The sequence below is a fragment of the Rhinolophus sinicus genome, linkage group LG18 (assembly GCF_036562045.2).
Source record: "Rhinolophus sinicus isolate RSC01 linkage group LG18, ASM3656204v1, whole genome shotgun sequence".
Taxonomy (NCBI): domain Eukaryota; kingdom Metazoa; phylum Chordata; class Mammalia; order Chiroptera; family Rhinolophidae; genus Rhinolophus; species Rhinolophus sinicus.
In genome coordinates, this window is record NC_133767.1 from 12,826,806 (window position 1) to 12,832,809 (window position 6,004).

Below are 6,004 nucleotides of genomic sequence, written 5' to 3' on the forward strand. Positions count from 1 at the left end.
TGGTTTGAGGGGCCCGGCAAAGGGCGGGAATACAAATCCCGGCGTGCAGTGCGGCCGTCAGTCGCGCAGATCGCAGCGTGCAGTGCACGGCTTCCTGCCTCCCGACTCTTACGTTTTCTTGCATGTTACTCATCCGGCGTCCGCGCGAGCGGTCGGAGTTTCTGCTCCCAGATTCTGTCCTCAAACTCACCTTTTCTGATTGAATCACTACGCGGCGGACTTTGATCCCTTAGGTCTCTCCTAAGCGTGTTAGCCTTCTCCAAACCTGTAGTGAACTTGGCCGGTCGCAGAGTGAGAGACAAGTTTCCCCAAAACGAGTTTAATGAACATTGTGAGCATCTATGTGTCACGCACGTTCTAGGGTATTGGGGATATAATGAGGAATGACATACTATCTCTGCTCTGGAAGAACACAACGATGAATTGAGAGACACAGGCTCCTTAGCAACCAACGTGATCAGTGCTATCATAGGCACAGTTTTACAGGAACACAGGTGAAGGGGTTTCTCAGGTTGGGGTATTGGGGTGTCAGGGAAGGCATCTGAGAGTTAACATTCCAGTAATGAAAAGTGGGTCAGGTAGGGGTGGAGCGGAAGTGTATTCCAAGTAGCAAGAAGATAAAGAGCAGATGTCCGGAGATGGGAAGTGCTTGCCCTGTTTGCTTGAGCCATAAACTTAAGGTGTGTGACTGGACATGAGGCCAGAAAGATAAACTTGGCCTGGTAGGTCTTGCAAAGGAGTTTCAACTTTCATACTCACATCACCACCACCTCAAACAATAAAAAGGGAACCTGGAGGTTCATAGATGGCTTAAAGATGATCTGTGCTCCTCCCCCACTCTTCCCATTGTACACAAAATTTTTGTGTATGTGTATGTTAGTCCATAGCTTTCAGCAATCAAATTCATCACATGCTCTGAGGTTCAAAGAAGGTTAAAAACCACTGGCCCAGTGAAGAACAGTTATGAGGCTATTGTAAAGTGCAAAGAAATAGTTGAGTTTGGGCTAAGGAATGTTAGAGAGACAAGAAAAAAGGGGTCAGAAGTGGGGAAAAGAGCTCTGTTAACATATTCAACCAATATTTAAATGTTTTCCAGCAGTGGTTCAGTGTATGAGCCTTGGAGTCTGAATTCTGGCTCTGCCACTTACCAGCTGTGTGTCCTTGGGCAACTTATTTAACATCTCTGCCTCAGTTTCCTTTCTCTAAAAGGGGAACATAACAGTAAATATCTCAAAGGATGATCTGAGTGAGATAATCCATGTAAAGGCTTCATACAGTACTTGGCACATAGTAAGTGCTCAATATGTTAGTCCTATGTGCCAGGCTCTCTGCTAAGCACCGACAATACCAAGCAGAACTCAGACAGTTACTTGCCCACATGGAGCCCAAAACCTAGGGAGAAAGAGTGGGAGAGGGTGCTGGTTGAGAAGTACAACTTACAGGAATAAAAGCTGAAAACAAGGCAAAGGGACTTGTACTTACCACCTCACAGTGAGAAACTAGAGAAGGGCTCACTAATATGAAAACTTTGTCAGCTTTGTAACTTCCTCCTTTTTTGGTATTTTAGTTTTCCCCCATCTACTTCCCCATAGTGATTAACAGTAAAAATTGTCCACGTTGAAAGGGGGTATGTGTTCTTATTTTAGGCGATAGCAGGAAGGCTGGTTGTTGGGGAGCCCGCATTTGCTTTTAGGAAGGAGAGACCCCAAGGGAATGGACTGGGTGATGGTGGCTACTAATGGACACTTCCCAGGCTTGTTAGCAAAAACTGGGATGAGCACACAAGCCACACCTCCCCACACTCCCAGGCAGAATATGTCCTGTATCTCTCCCCTCCTCACCCTCCCCTGCCCCATTCTCCAGTCTAAAGCCAACAATTTTAGCTTTAAGGAGAAACAAATGTTACTTGCAAAAGGCACACAGATTTCATAACCACCTCCCTCTCTACATTTTTCATTTTACTGTTCCACTTGACCCTTCCTGCTCTCCTGACATAGTGAGATCTGTGAGAGCTGATAACGAGTTTTAAGTGGTGTACTCTGATTTCCTGCAGACACTGACCATCCAAGGTACAATGGGACTGGCCAAGTCCATGGCTATGCAATGGAATGGCTGCTCCCCTCCCCATGGAAGGAGCCCTATCAGGGAGGGCAAAAGGGCCTCGGCCAGCCAGAGGCAATAAAGCTAGCTCACGATTTTTCTAGTTGTAGCATTTCCTTTCTTTCCCAAGAGAGTATGGGACGATTCCAAGGGGATGTGAAATGTGTAACCTATATGTTCCCGGACATAACATCTGCCGTGGGTACGGTTCCCTGCAAAAGAAGGAGACGAACTGAACCGTGCCCTCCCCTCAGTTGTCTGGGTTTTCTGTGCTAATGATTTCCTAAAAGACCCTCTAAATAAACCACAGGTGGCTCCAGCTCACAGCTAAATATTCTTCTGCCCAAACTAGGCTTAAACTTAACGTTTCACAAACTTGAGAAATAAAAGGAAATCTTTTAAAGGAAAAAAAAAAGATCATGAACACTAAGAATAAAGCTCTGAATCCTCTGGTGATCAGAAGCCTCCAATTGAAAAATATCACTTTAGAAAACATCACCTTTTCTATGAAACATGCCCTGTAGTTGTGAATTATTACTACAAAAGTTACATTTTGTGTTTCTGCTAAAATATTTTGCAAGTTCTTGTAAAAAGTCAAAAATCACTAGATATAGTAAAACGTCAGAGCCCCAAGAACATATGGGTACACCTTCATTTGAGAAACAACAAAATAATAATGTAAGGTGCACTGTCATGCTGGGGAGAATGAGTTTTTTTCCAAATTTATAAAATGTATTTTGTTGCATAATTGTCCATTTCCTGTGCTGATAACTGCATGCGCCTTTCTGCTCCAGCTCCTGAAATGAACAAGGCAGGGCTTACATATAAAAATGTTTTCAATGTGCACATTGATAAGCAACCACTTCAGGGGCAGATAACTAGATGTAAGGAATTTCCTGTTGGCACTGAAGCTGGTTTCATCCATCCCTCTCGTGCAAAAATTCTGATTTACGGAAACCACTGACTTTACAGAAGATTAAGGGAACATCCTATTGGAAACATGTTTTCTTTGGTGTCACAGTTTAAGGATGCATCCTAGGTGGGGCGGCCGGATGGCTCAGTTGGTTACAGCTGGAGCTCTCAACAACAAGGTTGCTGGTTCAATTCCCACATGGGATGGTGGCTGCGCCCCCTGCAACTAAAGATTGAAAACGGTGACTGGACTTGGAGCTGAGCTGCACCCTCCACAACTAGACTGAAGGACAACGACTTGGAGCTGATGGGCCCTGGAGTAGCACACTGTTCCCCAATTAAAAAATTGTTTTTTAAAAAGAATGCATCCTAAGGCTCTCATGTTTTTGTGAAGGTTTTTGCCCTCTTCTTCCTTGCTGGTCACTTCCTTTCTGCTAATGTTCCTTCCTTGGGTTACATGAAGTGTTTTGAATTTTCTAGAATGAGGACTTCACTACAGTGGCCTCCCAAATTCTTGTTCATTATTAATCATTCTTAGAAACAGGACCTGTGAAATCTAAATATCCTGCCAGGCACCAAGCTAACCAGACATCTTTATTTTGCTGGAATTTGACCCACCTTTTGATAGACTGCCTTTTAAGGTAGAGGGGTGTCTTCCAGAGTCCTGAGAGACAAAGAGTGAAGTGGAGTTACTAGGAGTATAAAGAAACAAAGCGGGTTATTCATAGGCTCTTGGGACTGGAAGGAATCTTGGAGGCTGTCAGTTCAACTTTGCAATTCATGAAGTAATTTATTCTGCTCAAGTTTGCAGCAGCCTTAGAGCGCTGAACTGTACTAGAGAGAATCACTCTCCAGCCAGAATGGATCTGGGAACATGTGACCCAGCCAAAATGGATCTGGGAACATGTGACCCAGCCAGAATGGATCTGGGTCACTCTCTGGGCCTCCATTTCCCTCTGGTCCTTCACTCTCCTCTGCTACCCTGCTGTGGAGCTCAGGTTTGTCACTGTGGGAATGGGGAAGACGACATTCTCCAACTCTGCTACTACCAGCCCCCAGTTTGTGGAAATACAGTCACATGATCCAGCACAGCCAGGATCATGGCTTCTCTCTCTCCTGGGGGAGGTCAGGGGTCACAAGCCCAGGTGCCAGGGCCAAGTAGGTAAAGTGTAAGGGTGGAGTGGCCATGTATAAGATGACAGGGACCAGTAGGACTGCAGCAAATGGGAAAACATGCTTTAAAGGTGGCAGGTACTTCTCAGCTGCAAACCATTTTAGCCATGTGGGGATTAGGACCCACTGTTGCTAAATCAAATCTTTCCATTTTTCAAGAGGCTGAAATTCAAACTTTTAGGAAATGTCTCAGTTTTAAAAATGCCACATGAACCAACTAAAACATTATGTGACCAGATTCAGCCCATGGCATGTCCATTTGTTACCTCTGGGGGTTAACGACTTTCTCAGTTTCTGACTGTGCCCATTTAGGCCCATCATAATGGTAGGTAAAACAATAAAAACGAATAACGGTGAAGTACCAAAACAAATCTGGGCAGCTTACATGAACTTTGCAATAGGTGTACAGTTGATTTATATTTTAAAAAATTTTTGTTGTGGGAAAGTGCACATAAAATTTAACATCTTAAGAATATCTGTTGTACAACACAGTGAATGTCCTTAACACTACCAAACAGTACTCTTGAAAATGGTAAATTTTGTTGTTTTTACCACAATTAAAAAAAAAAAAAAGAAACAATATTGAACACTACAACCAACTCAAGACTGCAGTGACGGTGCCTTTTCCAAAACCGCTGGAATTCGAGTCTGAAGAGAATGTGCCATGGGAAAGCTGCATTCTGGAGTGGCTGCCAGCCTGATTAGAATTCCAAATCCTAGCCTTCCGTTAACTCTACTGCCATCCTATTTTTAGTTTATGGTGATCAAAGTTGCTCGTAACTCAGTAGGATACGGTAGTGGCCTCTTAGTCCTCAATGAACTGAACCGAGAACTAGTACTTTGGGGTCCCCCTGCACCCATCTCCAGGCCAAGCTTTCCGAATCGCCCTGCGCACAGCCTACCTCAGACCGCGCAAAGGGACTTTTCACAGCAGCTGGCGTTTCCGACCAATCATTCGCATGCCTCAGATCAAAGTCCCTTTTCCAGACGCCCGAGCAGGTGTTCTGTCTGTTCTCAAGCAGAAAGCATATTCTGGAATCACGGAGTCAATTTTCAAAGCGAAGAGAAATGCTTGTGTAATGAATGGCCCCACGGGGAATGAACAGCCCGCTCTCTTTTCTCCCAAGTTGCCCTGGGATAGCAAGCAGCGCCTGTTGGGCATATTGGCTATTTAATGGATTCTCCATTGCCCTTGTCTTTCGGCCTTTCAGTTTATATGTTTATGATACATTGATTTCCTTCGAAGAGTCCTGCCCCACCGCGCCCAAGGCCTGCAGCCAAGACATGCCCTTATAAGGAGATGCCGAAGGTCCCATCCCTCCTGCCGAGCCCACCTGGCCTAAGCAGGGTGGGTGGTATGCAGAGGCTTTAGGGAAGATCCCACGGACAGGGATTTGCGTCAGACCTGGACTCCCGCTCCCCCGCTGCCACTCACTATCTGTGCACCATGGACCAGCGGCTCCTCTCTCCCTGAGTGTTGACTGAGTGTTTCTGAAATGGAAGCTCTCGCTCCTCCTCAGAGTGGGCGCGTCTCTGCACCCTGAAAGCCTCTTGGGGCAAATCCCTGCACACAAAATTCGGGCTCTTTCCCCCACTCGCGACGCACTCAACCAGGGGCCGGGGGCGGACAGCACGCCGCACGTGACCTCCCCACCCGCGCCACCGCCCCTTCGCAATTGGGGCGTGGTTTCGCAGGGCGGTCGACTAGCGATTGGCTCAGGGGCGGGGCCGGCGGCGCACGGGCGGAGGAAGAGGTGGCGAGGGCGGGGCCCAGTGGGCCGGAGCCGGCTGCAATTGGCTGGGGCATGTCTGGGCGTGG